This window comes from Camelus bactrianus, chromosome 16 (genome assembly GCF_048773025.1).
Source record: "Camelus bactrianus isolate YW-2024 breed Bactrian camel chromosome 16, ASM4877302v1, whole genome shotgun sequence".
Classification (NCBI taxonomy): Eukaryota; Metazoa; Chordata; class Mammalia; order Artiodactyla; family Camelidae; genus Camelus; species Camelus bactrianus.
In genome coordinates, this window is record NC_133554.1 from 12,230,488 (window position 1) to 12,252,534 (window position 22,047).

Sequence of the window (22,047 nt, forward strand, 5' to 3'; positions counted from 1 at the left end):
TATTATTATTTTTTTAATAAGTATTTTTTTGATGGGGGAGGGGAGGTAATTAAGTTTATTTATTTATTTCAAATGGAGGTACTGAGGATTGAACCCAGGGCCTTATGCATGCTAGGCATGCACTCTACCACTGAGCTATACCCTCCCCACTCTGGGAGTCTGTATTTTAAACAAGCAGGTGGTCAGTGGGACATACTCTGAGAAACACTATCATAAACTAGAATGACAATGCAGTGCCAAAATGTCCTGGACAGTGACACACTTACTGTTTATGTATTTCTGGGCTTACTCATTTTTGAGAATTTATCCTCTCCTAAAACTTACATGGTTATCATTTAAGGAGTAAGATGTAGACACTATTTTTGGTGCTTAGTTTTGTCTTCTCAGCTAGACTGTAATTATCTTAAAGACAGGCACCCCCCTCAGACTTTCCTTATTTTTCCCCACAGTAGGGTGAGAGACCATCTTTAAGGCTGGAAGGTAGGTAGAATCCTTTGGAAAAAAATCCCTAATACCTGTATATAGTCATCTTGAAAAACCTGGAAGCCATTTGATATGTGGGACCTCTCATTCGTTTTCTTGGGCCGCTGTAGTAGGGGAGCACAGACTGCGTGGCTTAAACAATAGACATTTATTTCTTCACAGTTCTAGCGGCTGTAAGTCCAAGATTAAGGTGTCATTCTTCTGAGGCTTGTCTCTTTGGCTTGTACATGGTCATTTTCTCCAGCCTAACAGCCACAATTCTGGTAAGTGCTTCATCAATTGTGATTCACAGATTGTCTTCCCTTCATGTGTATCTGTGTCCTAATCTCCTCTTCTTATAAGGACACCAGTCATTTGGAACTAGGGCCTACCTAATGACCTCATTTTAATTTTATTTCCTCTTTAAAGATCCTAATATACTCACATTCTGAGGCCTGGGGCTTGGGCTTCAACATATAAATTTTAGAACACAATTCAGCCCATTACAACCATCTAGTTTCAGCTTCTAGAGATGTATTACTGACTCCCTTCTCCTACACCTGTTTGACTTGTATAGTAAGTTCTCTCCACCCTTTAGCTCTCCTCCTCCACTTCTTAAACTTGTGTGGCAAGAATTCGTGGAACAGCTCAAAAGAGTGTGTAGCAGCGTTGCGCAGGTTGTGACATGCACCAAACAAAAGGATGCTTGAAGCTGTTGAAATTCCAGGTGTATTGTCTTAAAGATATAGCTTTCTGCCCAGCTGTCTTCACATTTGATGATAATAATTAGAATTAGTGTATTCTACGTAAGTGGTCTTGGTGTATCCTAACTTATCCTTCATTTTCTTTCTCTGTAGTTCTTTCTTTAGGCCTTTCCTTGGCTAGTTCTTTAAAGAGCTCAGTTACTTCAAGTGTTCAATGAGGTCAAAAGGAGGACATGTAAGGGCTTGCTGAATTTCACATAAGGACAGTTTTTGGTTTTGCAGTGCTCCTAAGGCTGATAAACAGCAACATCACTAAGAAAGAACCTAATATAAGTAATAGGAATTAGAAAATGTAGATAAAAAATAAAAAGGGCAACCTCAAGATTTTTAGTTCCTTCCAAAGTTACTACCTTTATACCAGTTTCATAGTGCACTATTAGGGAGAAGCAGATTCCCTCTTCCCAGGCCTTTTTTCCAGTCAGTCAAGTTAAACATCTTGTTAAACTGTGAGGTTGTTCTCAATTATCTTTATGTTTTGATTTCCTTCTTGGTTCAACTATTCTACTGACAGATGTATCTAATGGCAGTTACTGTGAAATATGGCTCACTGCTCCGTGAAGTCCACATCTTCTTTTTTTTCAAAATTTTTTTTTTGCAAAGTGGATTTCCGATGTAACCACCTAGTTTTCTTTTGTTGTATTTTAATTAATTAATTAATTAATTAATTAATTAATTAATCTTTTAGGATTTGGGGGGGTAATTAGGTTTATTTATTTTAAGAGGAGGCACTGGGAATTGAACCCAGGACCCTGTGCATGCTAAGCATGTGCTCTGCTACTTGAGCTGTACCCTCCCCTCACATCTTTCTAAATGTCTGTTTTCAGTCCCTATTATTTTAAAGTAGGTCAGTAAACTCTTGGAGAAGCCACCACCTCGCGGTTTGATGAGGGCTCCTAGATGAACACTTCCTTGCTGACCAATCTTCCTGTCTTCCTGCTTCTGCTTCAGCCCAAGAACTTCTTACCTCAGGTGTGCACTTCTTCCCTATTGACTTTTTGCCCTCTGGCATAGAACTTTTTCCCATCTGCCTCTGTTCCTCTCTTGGCCTTTACCACAAACTTGTGTAAGGATCCGAAAAGTACTCTGGGTGGGGTTGGAAGGGGTTCGACTCACTCATTCTTCTGAAGTGCAATTTTCTTTCTCTCTCTCTCGCCCAACAGTAGTATTACATGTTAGGACTCTTTACAGTTACTTTTAATCTTCAACACACAGCTACCATGAAACTCTTGTTATAAAATAACTGGCCAAACTAAAGAAATTGGTTGGCTTCTTGTCAAAGTCTAGGTGTAACCACAGTGGAGAATGGCAGCCACGCTCCACTGGGAGAAGTCAGGAATTTACTGCCATCTGTTTTCCCTGCTCGGGGCAGGAAGAGAAGCCTGTTCTTTGGCACACGGCCCTTCTTACTGAGCTTCCTTCATGGGGGCGTCCCCTCTGTGCTCCAGGATCCAGCACCTCAGACTCCTTTGGGGTGGGTGAGCCGAGCGAGGCTGGCCATGTGGTCCCAGAACAGGGGTTAGTTAGCCTGCACTAACTTGGAAACCAGCCTGTGTGATCCTGGGCAACTCGTGTACGCAACATCCACCTCTTGGGGGCGTTAGGACAGAACACGGTAAGGTCCTCACTGGACCCGCACACCGCCAGCCCCACTCAGTCCTGCTCAGTTCGGGGCTCCCTTCCCGGGCCGCAGGCGGCTGGGCCCAGCCCCTCACTTTCCGCGGCCCGGGCGCCTATCTCTCCGATGGGAGGTGCGTGTGGGGCCACTCCCCCGTTCCCCTGTCCGCCGGGAGGGGGAGCCGGACGGCCGGCCCTGCACCGCCCCCGGAGAAAGGGCCCGCGGCCTCCCGGGACCCGCCCGCCCTCTAGCCGCTCGGCCCCGAATGGCAGAGCGGCGCTCGGACCATCCGCATCGCCTCACGTCGCCCCGCCCCGCGCCGCCCTCCCATTGGCTGTCGTCCGGCCCTCGAGGCCCGCGCCTGGCCACGCCGCGGGCCAGACCGCGCCGCAGCGGGGAGCGGGGTCGGAGGTGAACGGCCTGGAGTAACCCCGGACGTAGTCACCTCATGGAGCTCGCCGGCTGAGGTGGGAGCGGGGGCGGGGTGGGGCGGGGCCGACGCCGTGAAGCCCCGCCCCTCCCCGTGTGCCGGGCCGGCCTGGTGCTGCGCGCCTGTCAGCCATCGCCGGAGCTGCCGGCGTCTCCTCCCGCCCAGTACCGCCTCCGCGCAGGGGCTCCGGGACCGCCGGACTGCGGACGCTGCCGTCTTGAGGTGAGGGGAGGGCCGCCCCGGAACCTGCGATCCCAGACGAGGGGAGGCTGTGGCCCAGGGAGGGGAGGCGGCAGCAGGGGGCCGCCTCCCATCTTCCGCCCGCACGCGGCCGGGGCTCCATCCCGTCCGGACCCCGTACCTGGCAGCCCAGAGCTCCCTGCAGCTCTGGGGCCTTGAGTTCCCCTGGGGGGACGCGGAGGGGCCTGGGGTCTTCCGGCGTGGGAGCTCAGTCCCCGAAACTGGGAGGCGTACAGCTCAGGGCCTCTAGGAAGGGGCTGATGTGTCTGCCTGGGCTCGTCCCCCACCCTCCCGCCCCAGTCCCGAGGTGGTCTGATCCCTTCCAGACCCCTCTCTCCAATGGGTCCCTGCGCTAGGGAGAGGGAGAAGACCCACGTGCGAGGGGGATGTTGAGGGTTGGGTCCAGTTGCACTGAAAGTCTGCCTCTCTTGCAGAGTGAGGTGTGGGGTGCAGAGACCCGGCCTTCTGTAGCACTGTGTCTTTGTATCGTGGTGGGAGCCAGGGCCAGGCGAGTTGTCCCTTGCCAGTTCCTGCTCCCAGGCTTTTATATTTTCTGTGAGGAACGTAGTAAATGTGCATGCTTGCTCTTACTCCTTCACGTTTGCCATGCTGATCAAGGGAAGCTATTGGAGACAGGACGTAGCAAGGTGATGTGAGGTTAATGATTTCAGAGGAAAACGTGCGTGAAGACCCTGCCCGGATCAGCGCCAACATAATTTTTGATTTGGGCGTGGAAAAGTGGACGCTAGTGGACACTTGGAATCAGCTGTAAATATCAGGGACTCCAAGTAGGCCTTATGGGTGTTATAGAAGCAAATAAAAATATAACTGCCCAGGTAGGGGAAATAATTTAATTTCATGTATTTTTTTGGGTGCGGGGGGGTTTATGACTGAAATCAAAAGATTATGACTGAAATCAGGACTTCCTGATTCCATTTCTACTTAAGCAATGTTTTAGTAATTTCCCAGCGTGTGGAATAAACCTAATAACCTGGTCTTCAGTCTGAGAAGTTGGTTCCCCTTGACTCTTTCTTTTCATTCATTTTTTTTCCAGCTCCATAGTGCGGACTGAGAAGCATACTTACTTTGGTTACATGGTTTCTTCTTGCGCGGGGTCGGGGGGCGGCGGGTAAGAATTCCCTGTTTTTGTCTCTTGCTTCTTGGTGGGGATGCCTTGGATGTCTGTGAGGAGGATTTCTGCGCTGCCTGTTTGATAGGCACTTTTAAGAGAAGCCCTGTGGTCTAATAGAGCAGGACAGTAGTTGCAGTTGTCCAGACAGATGCCTGCTTGCTACAAAGTAGCAACTCTTCCCATTTATCTTGCCTCGGTTTCCTCATTTCTAGTAACAGGACTATTTCGAATCCAAGTTTAATTAACAAACATTGTAAAGTGATACATGAAAGATGTCAAAGGCAAAGTATTAATTTATGAAGCCACCTTATTTGTGTTACAGAAGTTTTGTTTAGAACTCTCAGTGGGGAGAGAAATACATCTAGCATAAGGTTTAACTGCTTTTAAAGTGGGAGGAAAGGTTGAGAAATGGTGACATTTGGCTTAATGATCTTATAATTCATCTAATGACTAGGTTATGTGAAAGAATTGGCATTGTGAAAGCCAGCCTTAGAACTGTCTCACGTGACCTCTTTAAAGTGCTGTGAAAGTTTTCAGGTGTAAATCTCTGTGTGATACTCTATTCCTTTTACTAGGAAATTTTTTTACCTGTCACACAGACTGATTTAACAGGTCTGGGGCTAGTGTTTTTCTTAAAAAAAGTTTTTTTTTTTGATAGTTAATATCCTGAAAGTCTTGGTTGAGGAAAGCAGTAAATTAAAAATTATTAGAATAACACATTGGAATTTACTATATTTAATTGGAGGAGACTTTTTACAATTCAGAAAAAAGGTTTCTATATCATTATCTAAGATGTTCTTAGAGATAAATAATAATAGGAGATATGCCTCAAGCATCTTTCCAAACCCCTAAAACAGTGAGATTATAAAGAAGTGAATGAACATCACAGAATCATTGGCTACAAAAATTTCTGTAACTGTTGAGGTGAGTAACATTTTTAAAGGAAGCCTCCATTGATCTTCCACTTTAACAGATTATTGCTTAACTAGTGTTTTTGTAATTGCTTAACTAGTAATTTTAAAACTTAGTGAGTATCCATTACTGGGATCTAATGGACTATGTGAAGATGATATTAAATAGAGGAAACTATGACAAAAGTGTCACAAGGCCCTTACACTTACACAAGGAATATGAATCTGAGTGGTAGGGCATAGGTTCTTGTGAGAGTTTAAGTCAGTCTTACTGTGTATACTCTAATGAATCAGTTCTCTTACCAATTTGTTATTTATTCAAGTTACCATAAAGCCGTTTAGTCTATAGCCTCAGGATGTTTAAAAAAGGAACTGAAAAGAGGCTTCAGCAACACGGGATGTTAGTGCCTTACCCACAGGTTGGTGGTCCCAGTTGGTCTGGCCTTCTAATGATGCTATTTGGAATTTAGGCTCATTCCATCCTTTCAGGTTGCTGCACTCACTGTTCTTTATGTCAGGAACCACGGTAATGTTTACCATCACATGACATCAGGAGTTGAAACTGCACAGCACTACTAGTTATAAAGTGATCATCCCAGATGGAATAAGCTATTTGTATAAATGATTTTCATTTTTGGAAATGATAGCACACTGAAAATTCTGAGTGAATTTATGGAGTTAAGTTTGAAAGGCAGACTCAGTTTTGGAGAATTTGTTTCAGGAAGTGTAAGATTTCATTTATGAATATTTGGCTATGTCCTGTGATAGAAATAGAGAGTATACTCAGTAATGAAGTTCCTAAAAATTACCGTCTGTTTTTGTAGACAGCTTTCAAATCTGTCCTTCGTTGGATAAGTTGGCACACATGTATATGTCTGTATTTACACACATCCAGGTTGGGGCGGTAGTAGGTTGATAGGAGCTTGATTAGTTTTTAAGTTTACTGGAGTAATCTCAGTAAATTGGCACCAAGGGGATAAATAACTGGGTTGTTGGTGTTTTGAACTTCTGCTTTTAGTGGTATTCCTGGGCCTGGCAAGGCAAGCTGTTCAATTTCCCTTTGATTTTATCTTATAAAAATCCAAAAACTGAATAGAACTTTTAGTATTAGAATGTACCTTAGGAATTTTATAGTCCAGTTTTATTCTTAGTATGAGAATATTTTATCTGATACACCTTTTGAAAACTTCTGACTACAGGTAGTTCATCATCTGACGTAGCGTATGACTGGGCAACTAATTGAGAGTTGTTCATTATTTTCAACTTAAAACTGTCTCCCTAAAACCTATAAGGTGTTGTAGCTCCAAGAGGATGAGGAATTTCTGCTTTAACTTATAAATTTCTTCAGCTCCACATCTCTGCCAGGTAATGTAGAATACGATGCCTTAACACATCCAGAGGACTTGGAGGGAAAAAAAAAATCAAGCAGTGTTTCTTCAAGGAAGAAATTGTTCTTATCCTTAATATTGTTTGGAATGTAGCTGACACACCTGCATCAGGCCATCAGCTTTTTCTAAATGCTATTCTGTGAAATAAGATTATGAGGAGGAATTGGTTCATAATCCCAGAGCTTTTTGAATTCACAAAATGGCTTTTTGCCTGGAGGCCTCTAAATGTTTCAATGGGCTACTGTTTGAAATCAACACATGATTCGTATCTCCTAGTATTGTGACTCAGATATATTCATTTCAGTTCCTATAAAACACTCAACCTACATAGCATTGTAAGGTGCCGAGGTGGTAGAATTTAGAACAGTTGAAAGAGATAATAACTTGCCCAGCTTCACTGTTATGACAGAGTCAATTACACAGTAACACATTAATATTCATTTTCTAAGTGAATGACATGCCAGTTGTCTACTTAAATGTTCAGGCAGGTATGAGATAAAGGATCAGAGTGGTGGCATGGAACTAATTGGGCAAAACTTTTTATTACACTTATCTAAAATTTTCAGTTGCTAATACATAAGTGATGATATGTTCACATAGTTCAAAATTTTAAATGTACAAAAGTATGTACAGTTGACATTCTCTGTCCTAACTTTGTCTTGCAGCCAGCCCAGTTCCCCTTACCAGAGACAAGCAGCCTTATTCATTTTTTATTATAATTTCTTAATGGTAATTATCATATATGTTAATTTAAATTAAAAGTTAATGATTTCTTAATAATTGCCAGAGGTTTGATTCATATTCAAACAGGTATACTCTCCCACTCTGCCAATTTTTTAATACAAATTATGCATAATTTAACACCATTCTTCATCTTTGGTTTCTTCACTTAACATTAAGGGATGAACTGTTTACATTTTTATTTTTATCAAAGTTATACGTGCACATGGTTCCAAAGTGATATTGTTCTACAAAGTTTGTTACAATAAAACAGCAGTCTTTAGCCCCTGCTTTCATTTGTTTCAGCTAATGTATTTGTTATCCATACCCCTTTGTCTATGGTCTTCTTACATCTCGATTTTTCATTTTTCATTCTTTTTCGGGGGCTACTCTTTTTTTTGGTGGGGGTAGGTAGTTAGGTTTATTTATTTATTTTTAGAGGAGGTACTGGGGATTGAACCCAGGATCTCGTGCATGCTAAACGTGTGCTCTTCCACTTGAGCTATACCCTTCCCCCTTGATTGTTCATTTTTAGGTACTACCCATCAGTCTCCTACTGTGGAAGATGAGGATTTGGCTCTTTTGCCTCTTCTCGCCCTCCACTGTTTGCCTTTCCCATCCCCCACAACCAACTACCCAGTCAAGTTATACTGTAACTTTGGTTTTATCAGTATTCAGTCTTTACAGTATTATGAATGGTAACTGCTATACGTAATTTCGTTGCTTAATGTCCTGTGATTTCTGTGCTGCACGACTCCTTCCTTGGAGTTAATAATGGTCTTGATTTTTTTTTTCTTTGTTCTCTATGTGCCTGTCCTTCACTCATTCAACCTCACTCTTCACCAGTTTTCTAAGTCTCTGAGAAAGTTGAGATGATCAGCTATTCTGTTCATTGCTATCTTCTGTAAACTCTCCCTTAGACTCTTCTGACTGGCTCCAACCTAAGCTGCCAGCCTTCTACATCCAGCACCTGCTGTCTGTCACCCTGGGCTCGCTCTTCACCGTTATTCTGGGGGTTCTCTTTATTTCACTTCTGCTGTGAAGAAATTATTTCCCATGTTTTCTCTGTTACTGGTTTCTTCCCTCATTTTAGTGGAGAATATTCTCCAGGCGCATCCTGAGAAAGAAGGCATGGGAGGTAGTATTTTTCCAACGTTTTATTTGGAAAAATTTTAAGCCTACAAAGAATAGTGAAATAAACACTACTGTACCCTTGGCCTGGATTCACCAATTTTAACATTTTGTCACATTTGCTTTATCTCTCTCATACATGGGTATATGTATGTGTACATATATGTGTGTATACACACACATATTTTTTTTCCTGAATCATTTCAAAGTGAGTTATAGACCCCATGACACTTGACCCCTAAATATTTCTACATGTTTCTCCCAAGAACTAGGAAATTCTCCTGTTTAGCCACTTATCATTATAAATCCCCCTAATTTAACATTCATGCACTAAGATATAGTACATTTTAAGTTTTTGCACTTGTTCCAGTAATGTCCTTTATAACTGTGTGTGTTTTAATTAATGATCCAGTAAAGAATCATTCATTACACTTGGCTCTCAAGAGTATTTAGTCTCTTTACTGTAGAAGTCACCCTATTCTTTTTTTGTCTTTCATAGCATTTATCTTTGATTGACATTTTTAAAGAGTCCAGGTTAGTTGTCTTGTCAAATTTCCTACAGCCTGGGTTTGTCTGATAATTTCATCATTATAAGATTGAAGTTAACCATTGTTGTCAAAAATACTACATACGTAATATTCTATATACTTCTAACTGCATCACACAGGGAGGCAGCTAATGTCAATTTGTTCTACTATTAGTGATGTTTGGTTTGAATACTTAGTTATGATAGTGCCCCCATATTTCTTCATTGTAAAAATACTGATTCCCTTTTGTAATTAATATGTAATCTGTGATTTTTTTTTCAATTTTTCTTGTTTTGGTAAAATATATGTAACAAAAATTTACCATTTTAACCATTTAAATGCGTTAAATACATTCATAATGCTGTGCAACTATCACTGCCGTCCATCTCCAGAGTTTTTTTCATTTTCTAAAACTGAACCTCTATACCCTTTAAACAATAAGTTTCCATTTTTTCCTCCCCCTGCCCCCAACAACCACCATTCCACTTTCTGTCTATGATTTCCACTATTCTAAGTACCTCATATAAGTAGAATCATACAGTATTTGTCTTTTTGTGACTGACTTATTTCATCTAGTTTAATGTCCTTAAGGTTTATTCACGTTGTAGCACATTGCTTTTTAGAGCTGAGTAATATTTTATTGTATGTATATATCACATTTTACTTACGCTTTCATTCATCAATGCACGCTTGGGTTTTTTCCAGATTTTGGCTATTATGAATAATGCTATTATGAACATGGGTATACAAATATGTCTTTGAGATCCTCTGTTCAGTTCTCTTGGGTATATATCCAGAAGTGGAATTGCTGGAGCACATGATAATTCTATTTGTAATTTTTTGAGGAAACTCCCTCCTGTTTCCCACAGCAGCTGTACCAATTTACATTCCCACCAATAGTACCCCAAATGTTCCGATTTCTCCACATCCTTACCAATGCTTGTTTTCTGGTTTTTTGATAGCAGTCATCCTGATTACTGTGGAGTGGTATCCCATTGTAGTTTTGATTTGTATTTCCCTAATGATTAGTAATGTTGAGCATATTGATGTGCTTATTGGCTTTTCATGTATCTTCTTGGGAGAAATGTCTATTCAAATCCTTGTCCCCATTTTTAAATTGTGTTTGTTGTTGTTGAGTTTTAGGGGTTCTTTCTATATTTTGGATATTAATCCCTTATCAGATATATGATTTTTAAATATCTTCACACACTCTTGGGGTTGCCTTTTTACTCTGTTGATAGTGTCTTTTGATGTGCAGGCTCTTTTTTAATTTTCAAAAAGTCCAATTTGTCTATTTTTTCTTTTGTTACCTGTGCTCTTGGTGTCATATCTATGAAATCTTTGCCAAATCCGATGTCTTGAAGCTTTTGTCCCATGTTTTCTTCTAAGAGTTTTATTGTTTTAGGTCTTACATTTAGGCCCTTGATCCATTTAAGTTAATTATTGTATATGGTGTTAGGTAAGTGTCCAACTTCATTTGTTTGCATATGGGAGAGATCCAGTTTTCATAGCACCTTTTTTTGAAAAGACAGTCCTTTCCCCATTAAGTGGTCTTGGCCATTTTGTCAAATATTATTTGACCATATATATGAGGGGTTATTTCTGGGATCTCTGTTGTTTTCCGTTGGTCTTTATGTTTATCTTTATGCCAGTACCATGGTTTTGATTACTATAGCTTTGTAGTGGGTCTTGAAGTCAGGAAGTATGATTCCTCTATTTCATTGTTTTTCAAGATTTTTTTTTTTTTTTTGCCTATTCAGGATCCCTTGAGATTCCATATGAATTTTAGGATGAGTTTTTCTATTTCTGCAAAAAATGTCATTGGGTTTTTGATAGAAAGTACATTGAATTTGTAGATCACATTGGACAGTATTGACATTTTAACAATATTAAATCTTCCAATCCATGAACATGGCATGTGTTTCCTTTTATTTATGTCTTCTTTAACTTCTTTCAGCAATGTTTTAGAGTTTTCATTGTACAAGTCTTTCACCTCCTTGGTTAAATAAGTTAATTCCTACATATTTTATTCTTTTTGATGCTATTGTAAATGGAATTGTTCTTATAATTTCCTTTTCAGATTGTTCATTGTTAGCATATAGAAATGCAACTAATTTTTGTGTGTCAACTTTGTATCCTGCCACTTTGCTGAATGTATTTATTAGTGCTAACAATTTTTTGTATTTTTTTTTTTTTTGGTGTGTGTAGAATCTTTAGAGATTTTTACATGTAAGATCATATCACCTACAAACAGATAGTTTTACATCTTCCTTTCCAATTTGGATGTCTTTTACTTTTTTTTCCCCCTTACCTAATTGCTCTGACTATAACTTCTATGTTGAATAGAAGTTGTAAAAGTGAATATCTCGCCGTATTTATGATCTTAGAGGAAAGCTTTGTCTTTCACCATTGAATATGATATTTGCTGTGGAATTTTTATATATGACCTTTATCGTGTGAGGAAGTTTCGTTCTATTTCTAGTTTGTTAAGTGTGTTTTTTATCATGAAAGTGTATTAAATTTTGTCAAATGCTTTTTTTGCATTAATTGAGATGATCATGTGGGTTTTTTTCCTTCATTCTGGTGATGTGGTGTATTACATTGGTGGATTTATGTATGTTGAATCATTGTATTCTAGGAATCCAGCAGAATCTTTGCGTCCCAGATGGTCATGGTGTATAATCTGTTTAATATACTGCTGAATTCTGTTTGCTAGTTTTTTGTTGAGGATGTTCATAAGAAATATTAGTCTTTACTTTTCCTTCCTTATGATGTCTTTGCTTTGGTATCAGAATAACTCATAGAATGAATTAGGAAGTGTTCACTCTTCAACTTTTTTGAAAAGTTTAAGAAGAATTGATACTAGTTCTTCTTTAAACGTTTGGTAGAATTGACCAGGGAAGGTGTCAGATTCAGGGCTTTTCTTTGCTGGGAGATTACTGATCTCTTTACTAGTTACAAGTCTATTCAGATTTTTTCTTTGTGATTTAGTCTTGATATGTTTTGTGTTTCTAGTAATTTGCCCATTTCATCTAAGTTATCCAACTTGTTGACATAGAGCTATTCATAGTACTCTCTTACAATTCTTTTCCTTTCTGTAGAATCAGTAATAATGTGCCCACTTTCATTTCTGATTTTAGTGGTTTGAGTCTTCTTTTTTTCATAGTCTGTCTAGTTAAAGGTTTGTCAGTTTTGTTAAAGAACCAACTTTTGGTTTCATTGATTTTTCTCTATTGTTTTTCTAATCTCTATTTCACTTCTCTCTCCTCTAATCTTTTTTATTTTCTTCCTTCTGCTAGCTTTGGGTTTAGTTTGTTCTTTTTCTTCTCTAAATCAATCCATGTTGCTGCAAATGGCATTACTTCATTCTTTTTAATGGCTGAGTAATATTTCATTGTATACACACACACACACACACACACACACACACACACACACACACACACACACACACATATATAAAACATTTTTATCCAGTTATCTGTTGATAGACATTTAGGTTGCTTCCATGTCTTTGCTATTATAAATAGTGCTGCTATGAACATTGGGGTGCATGTATCTTTTTAGTTAAGAGTTTTCTCTGGGTATATGCCCAGGAGTCAAGTTGCTGGATCATAGGGTAGGTCTATTTTTAGTTTTTTAAGGAATCTCCATACTGTTTTCCACAGTGACTGCGCCAAACTACATTCCAACTACACCAACAGTGTAGGAAGTTTCCCTTTCTTCACATCCTCTCCACCATTTATCATTTGTGGACTTTTGATGATGGGCATTCTGACTGGTATGAGGTGACACCTCATTGTAGTTTTGATTTGCATTTCTCTGATAATTAGTGATATTGAGCATTTTTTTCATGTGCCTTTGGCCATTTGTATGTCTTTATTGGAGAAATGTTTGTTTAGGTCTTCTGCCCATTTTTTTTTAAATTTTATTGATTTATAATCATTTTACAATGTTGTGTCAAATTCTAGTGTTCAGCACAATTTTTCAGTCATACATGGACATATACACACTCATCAAATTTTTTCCTTTGTGATTCTCTGTGCTATACAGTATAATCTTGTTTATCTAGTCTACAATTTTGAAATCCCAGTCTATCCCTTCCCTCCTCCACCCCCCTGGCAACCATAAGTCTGTATTCTATGTCTATGAGTCTATTTCTGTCCTGTATTTACGCTTTGTTTGTTTGTTTTTGTTTTTGTTTTTTTAGATTCCACATATGAGCGATCTCATATGGTATTTTTCTTTCTCCTTCTGGCTTACTTCACTTAGAATGACATTCTCCAGGAGCATCCATGTTGCTGCAAATGGCATTATGTTGTCGGTTTTTATGGCTGAGTAGTATTCCATTGTATAAATATACCACATCTTCTTTATCCAGTTGCCTGTTGATGGACATTTAGGCTGTTTCCATGTTTTGGCTATTGTAAATAGTGCTGCTATGAACATTGGGGTGCAGGTGTTATCCTGAAGTAGGGTTCCTTCTGGATATAAGCCCAGGAGTGGGATTCCTGGGTCATATGGTAAGTCCATTCCTAGTCTTTTGAGGAATCTCCACACTGTTTTCCACAGTGGCTGCACCAAAGACTTCTGCCCATTTTTTGATTGGATTATTTGTTTTTTTGTTACTGAGTTGTATGAGCTTTTTATATATCCTGGAAATTAAGCCCTTGTCAGTCCTATCGTTTGCAAATATTTTCTCCCATTCTGTAGGTTGTCTTTTTGTTTTATTTATGGTTTCCTTTGCTGTGCAAAAACTTATAAGTTTAATTAGGTCCCATTTATTTATTTTTGCTTTTATTTCTATTGCCTGGGTAGACTACCCTAGGAGAACATTGCTAAGATTTACTTTTCTTGTTTTTTAATGTAAATGTTTCTAGCCCTAAAGTTCCCCCTTTAGTTCTACTTTCACTGCATCCTATGAGTTTTGATATGTTGTGTTTTCCTTCATTTTTAGGTATTTTCTAATTTTCTTTCTGACTTCTCTTCTGATCCATTGATTGTTTAAAAGTGTGTTGCTTAATTTCCACAATTTTTTTTCCAGTTTTCCTTCTGTTGTTAATTTCTAGATTCATCCTATTGTGGGCAGAGAAGATACTTTGTGTGACATCTATCTTTTTAGATCTATTGAGACTTAATTTCTGGTGTACAGCATAATAGTTCAGTCATACATATACATACATATATTTGTTTTCATATTCTTTTTCATTATAGGTTACTACATCTCTGGCAATGTCTTAATTTCTCCTTCTCCTTTAAAGGACAGCTTTGCCAGAAATAGGATTCTTGGTTGACAGCTTTTTCTTTTAGCACTTTAACTAATACTGGCCCACTGCCTTCTGGCCTCTGAAGTTTCTGATGAGACATCTACTTAGTCTTACTGAGTGTTTCTTGTATGTGATGAGTTATCTTTCTCTCGCTGCTTTCAGGATTTTCTCTTTGTCTTTTGACTTTTGAAAGTTTGATTATAATGTGTGTCTGTGTGGGTCTCTTTGAGCTCATCTCACTTGGAATTCGTTAAGCTTTTTTGATGTTTATATTCATGTCTTTCCTCAAACTAGGGGTTTTCAGCCATCATTTCTTCAAATATTCTTTCTGTCCTTTTCTCCTTTTTCTGAGACTCTCACAATGGTCTGCTTGACAATGCCCCACAACTCCCTTATTCTCTGCTCACTTTTATTCAGTCTTTTTTTTCCTCAGAGCTGTTGATTTCCATGTCCTATCTTAAAGTTGCAGATTATTTCTTCTGCTTGCTCATATCTGCCTTTGAATCTCTTAGCAAATTTTTCATTTCATTTATTGTACTTTTCATCTCCAGAATTTCTTTTTCATTTCTTTTTAGGTTTTCTATCTCTGTATTGATGTTTCCACTTTATTCAGACATTGTTTTCTTTTCTCCCCATCTTCCTTTAGTTCTTTGAGCATCTTTTAGACAGTCATTTTGACTTGTCTAGTATATTTACCATCAGGTATTTTTTAAGGACAGTTTTTGTTGGTTTAATTTTTTCCTTTGAAAGGGCTGTACTTGCCTCTTTCTTTGTATCATTTGTTGAGAACCGGACATTTGAATCTAGTAATGTGATAACTCTGGAGATCACATTATCTTCCTTCCCAGAATTTGATGTTTTTTTATTGTCAGTTTTGTTTTTTTTGACTGTTGTGGGCTGTCCCTGTGCTGAAGGTCAGCCTGAGGTATAAACCATAGGTCTCCTCAAGTCTTTTCTGAGTCTTTCCCGGGGCGTTCTCAGTCCCATTCTAATATTTCCCTGTATATGCAGTAGTTTTTGAATGTACTAGTGTTTAGTATCTGGCTTACAAAAGGGGAAAAAAAGAAAATGAAGGGGACATAAAAAGGCACTGGTCCTTTAAGTTCCCTGGACATCACTTCAGCTGGAGGAGGAGGGACTTACAACAACTAGAGGAGGTAAAACAATTATGGCTGCCTGCCTGCCTCTTTGTCCACACCTCTGTAATCAGAAGCAGCCATCAGAGCACAGATGCCCAGTATTTGGAGGATGTGGTTGTTTTTGCCTACCCCGGCTCCTGCGAACGGTATGTGAGGTGCTCTAGGAACATGTACACAATGGTCTGCCAGTGGCTAGGGGTGATGGATTGGTAGATGCAACTTTGCCGAGAGATGAAATTGACCAGTATCAACCACAATTAACTTTCAAAGTCGGCCCCTGGAAGTTGTAAGCTTTCAATAGATTCCAGAGTTCCAAAATATTTATATCAGACAGATTATGCCAGTGCAGTTATTGTTTAGGTAGGGAGACAAATTCCTAGTGCTTCCTATTCCACCGTCTTCCCAGAATCCTCTTCTGTCAGGTGATTTTTTTTTTTTAATGACTACAGGGATATCCTGTTTTTGAACAGTCTTTTAACCAATGGTTTTAACATACATTTGTGATCCTTGCCTGTATCAATTATTGCATTGGTGTTTGTAAAATGAAATATATTTTCTAAGTGCTTCATTCTAGGACATAGTTATTTTGAGATTTTTGCTGTCTAAAAATATCTTTATCCTCACAGTTAGTTGGTTGGGTCTAGAATTTTAGGTTGGAAATAATTTTCCTTCAGAATTTTGAAGGAAGCTTGAAGGTAATGAAACAATACCAAGTTTACTGAATTATTATGGTGAATATATCTTGCGTTCTGTTTTGTTCTGTTCTCACTTTGGACAGCTAGTCTTCATATATTGAACCTTTTGAACAGGTTCTCTAATATTCTTATCCTTTCCTATTGTGCATCTTTTTGTCTTTTAATTTTAATTTGTGAAAGAGTTTTCTCTCCTTTATCCTCTAACTCTTGTATTGAGTGTTTTCATTTCTGTGATTGCATTTTTAACTTCTAAGAACTCTTTCTTGTTCTTTATGTTTCTTTAAAAAATATCCCATTGTGTTTCATGTATGTAGTATCTTCTTTTAGTTCTCTCAGGATAATGACAGTCCTTTAGAATTAAAATTTTTAAAAATTTATTTGAATTTAAAAGTGACTTTAGACTTACAGGAAAGTTCCAAAGATAGTATACAAAGTTCCTGCGTACTTTTCACCAGGCTTCCCTTAAGATTAATATCTTACATAGCCACAGTACCTTTGTCAAAACTAAGCAGTTAACATTGCTTCAGTGCTATTAACTAAACCATATTCAAATTTCCCCAGGTTTAAAAAAAATTTATTTTACTGATGTGTTTTTTTGTTCCAGAATCAATAATCTAGTATACCACATTGTATTTAGTGGCATTGTCTCCTCAGTCTCCCCCGACCTTGACAGTTTTGAAGAGGACTATTTAAGTATTTTGTAGAATGTCCTTTAAATCAAATTTGTCTGATGTTTCCTCATGATTATACTAGGCTTATGGGTTTTTTTTTTTTTTTAAATACTGCAAAAGTGAGGTTGTTATCCATGCCCTCACTTACCCTAATTTTGAATGTTTTATTCTTTTCTTCAAGAAAACAATCTCTTCAAAGTGCGTTTTTTTCTACAGGTAATTATGATTGTTTTTAAAAATTCTTTCATGTTGGAGGTTTTTCTCAGACATACAGTAATCCTTAATTAACTGCTAAAACTTAAGACAGGTGTTTGAAAAGCTGATTCAAGATTATGAAAATGTGAGTGGGCCTTGTTAACTACTAATTTCACTTTAGGGTGATGTGGTTGGGCATCTTAATTAGGGAACTCATGTGTTACTACTTGAGGCTTTTTTTCATTGGTCCAGTTGGATTCTGCAACGAGAGATCCTTTGGTTTCCCTACTGGGGGGTAAAAACTGGAGGAAGAAGTCTGGGAGTTCTTACTCCATATGTTTACTTAATCTCTCTCTTTTCAATATGGTGCCCTCCTCTTTACTGTTGCTGATATCCTGCAGCCTAGAAATCCTCTGTTTAACCCTCTCCAGAGAATAAATCTTCAGTCTCTTATCAAGATGGTTGAGTAGCAGGCACCTGGCTTTCCTAGTTGGAAAGAAAATCTAAGGATCTGAAGCTTTTGAAGCAAAATTTCAACCAATCCTCTTTATAGTTCCATCTTCCACTTCCAGTTCCTGAACATTTTGGAGATCCTATGATATAAATTGTATTGATTCTAAGTTTACCACAAATGGCTTGTGATTCAGTTTTCTTGGGTTTGCATGGTCATTTATCACTCTTCTATCTGCCTTCCAAGAGAATTGTCTTGTTGCTGTCTCCCTTGACTTTTTTTTTTTTTTTTTGAGGGGGTGGCTTTTTGTGGATTATGCCTTTAAAAAATTCCTTTACTTTTGTTTTTGTGGGATTTTATGCAGGAGCAAAAATAGATACATGTTCAACCTACCATCTTTATCCAGAAATTTAGCAAGACTTTGCTAAAGATTTCTTGAAAGGTACAGAAGTTTGCACTGGCTTTCTCCTTGATTTCTACCATGTTATTTTCTCTCACCGTTATCCCCTAAAGAAATACATTCCTGTTTTACCAAAAAACCCAAGAAGTCTCCAGCTGGCTTTTGAAGGAAATGACCTCATTCGTGCAGCTATTCAGATCTAGTATTTCTCATAAGTCATCATGTTCTACCACCTAGGTCTTTATTCAGTGGATTCTTCTACATGGAATGCTCCTTCCTCTCCTCCTTGCTTTTCTCCCCGGTTCTTCTCTGCTAATGCTGTCCCACTTCAGAAAGTCTTCTTTGATCCCTGTCCTCACCATTACCACCTACAGGTTTGGATGATGTTCTTTTCTCGTATGTTTCCACACCTAGCAATTATTATACTACTGTAATTGTTTGTTTAGGTGTCCATAGCCACTTAGCCAGGGACCAAACCTTACTTATCTTTGGATATACATCATTTATCTCACTAGGTGGAACACAAGTGCTTGTTATTTTAAAATTTAAAACTTGTAGGAAAATAAAGTACAACTTAAAAAAACTGTATAACTCTCTTAAAGATACTGAATTAGTATCAAAATCCATTTAAAAGTCCATCAATAAAATGACAAAAATGAAAAGGTAAATTCAGTGGTTCTTACTGAAAAAATTTCAATGATGTTACTACGACTTAAAAGGCAAAGATATGTTGTATTAGGTTGGATACTTTTATAAGTGGCTGTGAAAACCAATTGCTCCCCCTTTATTAGAATTGCTTGGAAAATATAGTGTCATTTGAGTTCAAGGAGAACATGTTTACTGAGTTTGGTAAATCCTGTTCTCTTTTATTTAGAGAAATATCTGAATGAAATGCAAGTTGACTCTTAAGTGCATTAGCTATAATTAGCTTTACTGCATTTTTCAGGAACATGGGGTACAGTTTAGAAGCCTTCTGCAGATATTTTTAAGAGTCCCTGAATAAAAGTTTAAGGACACATATGGTTTGTCTTTGAACAAAAGGGTTTTAAACTGCAGGGGTCCACTTATACATGGATTTGTTTTCAGTAGTAAATACTGCAGTTAGTACAGGGACTGCAGTTGGTGGGATCCATGGAAACCAAGTCTTGGATTTGGAGGAACCATGCATATGGAGGAACCCCAAATGTGGAGCGCCTACTCCAAGTTATACACAGCTTTCTACTAAACGGGGGGTCAGCACTCCTAACCCCTGTTGTCGTTCAAGGGTCAATTAGATGTATTTTTAAGTAAGAAAATCTGACATTACCAATATTTGATATAGTGAAGGAAATGTTTATTTGGCTAAGCAGAATATCCTACAGCTGCATCTGGGGAAAGGTCTTGTTTTAGAGGTGATCAGACAGCAGCTGTATGAACCTTCCCCGGAGTCTACTCCATTTGTTGTCCACTTAGAAAGTCTTAGCCTAATTCATGGCGAGACTTTAGGGACCCCAAACTTGTATGCAAGCAAAACTTTCTGTAAGGGTGAATTTTTGTCAAGAAAGGGCTCATAACTTTTTTTTTTTTTTTTTTTTGGCATATTTGGTACAGTTGATGAACCAACACGGGCACATTATTGTCAACCAAAGTCCATAGTTTACATTAGGGTTCACTCTTGATGTTGTACATTCTATGGGTTTTGACAAATGCATAATGGCATGCAGCCACCACTATAGTATCATACAGAATAATTTCATTGCCCTAAAAGTCCCTTGTGCTCCATCTATTCATTTCACCCCTCCCTCCCGCTCCCCCAACAAGCCCCTGGAAACCACCATCTCAGAAAGGGTCCATAGCTTTTATCAGACTTGACCTAAGAAAATTTAAGAGCCATTGGTTTAGGTACTTAACCCACTGTGCTTACTTGAGGGCGTAAAGTGGAGGGGGCAGGAGAGTGAGTATTAATTGTGGCTTTAAGACTAAATTTTGATACAACTCACAGTAACATGTCATTGACATCATGACATATGTATAATTGATACAGAAATTTATACAGCATATTAATGCTTATAAAGTATGTTGCATTCTTACCATTTTCTACTTTATTTAAATTGTTTCTGTAGGTACTCAGATGTTTGTTGAATGAACGATACTTTAAATGCTGTAGTGCTTTACAATTTTCAAAAGTTTCACACACATGATTTCATGTAATCCCATAATAACCCTTTTTTCCACTCCTACCCCTAAATTGCCCCACCCTCCTTCCTCTCTCCACTGGTAACCACTAGTTTGTTCTCTGTATCTGTGTCTGCTTCTTTTTTATTTTATTTACTAGCTTGTTATATTTTTTTAGATTCCACATATAAGTAATATCATATGGTATTTGTCTTGCCCTGTCTGACTGACTTCAACTTAGCATAATGCCCTCCAGATCCATCCATGTTGCTGCAAATGGCAAAATTTCATTCCTTCTTTATGGCCGAGTAGTATTCCATTGTGTGTGTGTGTGTGTGTGTGTGTGTGTGTGTGTGTGTGTGTGTGTGTGTGTATGTGTATGTGTATGTGTATGTATATCTTCTTTATCCACTCATCTGTTGATGGACATTGCTTCCATACCTTGGTAATTGTAAATAATGTGGCTGTGAACATTGGGTACATGTATCTTTTCAAATTAATGTTTTTGTTTTTTTCAGGTATGTACCTAGGAGTGGCATTGCTGGGTCATATGGTAGTTCTGTTTTTAGTTTTTTAGAAACTGTCCATACTGTTTTCCACAGTGGCTGCACCAATTTATATTCCCACCAACAGTGTATGAGGGGGTTCCTTTTCTCCAACATTTGTTATTTATGTTCTTGATAATAGCCTTTCTGACAGGTGTGTGGTATATATCTCATAGTGGTTTTGATTTGCATTTCCCTGATGATTAGCAATGGATGTTGAGTATCTTTTCATGTGCCTATTGGCTATCTGCATTTCCTCTTTGGAAAAATGTCTATTCAGTTCTTCTGCCCATCTTTTAAGTGGGTTGTTTGTTTTTTTGATGTTGAATTGTATTAGCTGTTTATGTATGTTGGATATTAACCCCTTATTGGTCATATCATTTACAAATATTTTCTTTCATACAGTAGGTTGTCTTTTCATTTTGTTGATGATTTCCTTTGCTGTGCAAAAAGCTTTTAAGTTTAGTTAGGTCCCATTTGTTTACTTTTGCTTTTATTTCTTTTGCTTTAGGAGACAGATCCTAGAAAACATCACTGCAATTTATGTCAAAGAGTGTTCTGCCTATGTTTTCCTTTAGGAGTTTTATAGTATCTGGTCTTACATTTAAATCTTTTATTTTTGTATGTGGTATTACAGAATGTTAGAGATGCCACCAGAAAACTATTAGTCAATTATTCTGAATTCAGTAAAGTTGCAGGATACAAAATTAACATATAGAAGTCTGTTGCATTTCTATACACTAACAACAAAATATCAGAGAGAGAAATTGCATCAAAAAGAATAAAATACCTAGGAATAAACCTACCTATGGAGGTAAAAGACCTGTACTTGAAAACTATAAGACACTGATGAAAGAAATTGAAGATGACACAAACAGGAAGAAAGATATATATACTGTGTTCTTGGATTGGAAGAATGAATATTTCCAAAATGATTGTACTACCCAAGGGACTCTGCAGGTTTGGTGCAATCCCTATCAAAATACCAATGACATTTTTCATAGAACTAGAATGGATAATTTTAAAATTTGTATGGAAGCACAAGAGACCCTGAGTAGCCAAGGCAATCTTAAAGAAAAACATAGCTGGATAAAAACACTCCCTAACTTCAGATTATACTATGAAGTTATAGTAATCAAGACAGTATGGTACTGGCACAAAAACAGACACATAGATCAATGGTACAGAAGAGAAAGCCCAGAAATAAACC

At 38.2% G+C, this 22,047-nt stretch overlaps 1 protein-coding gene across 8 annotated transcripts in view; it reads left to right on the plus strand.

Moving 5' to 3' along the window:
- ACACA (acetyl-CoA carboxylase alpha) overlaps positions 1 to 22,047 on the plus strand; it is a 255,754-nt gene that overhangs the window by 30,352 nt on the left and 203,355 nt on the right. Inside the window, exon 2 of one of the 8 annotated variants that reach the window (XM_074342609.1) lies at positions 646 to 746. The exons of 5 other annotated variants lie outside the window; for them this stretch is intronic. The gene's annotated coding sequence lies outside the window, so the exon portion shown is untranslated. Of the gene's footprint in view, positions 1 to 645; positions 747 to 3,245; positions 3,494 to 22,047 lie in introns of those variants that run through there. 2 more of the 8 variants (XM_074342612.1, XM_074342611.1) reach the window with 2 other exon arrangements.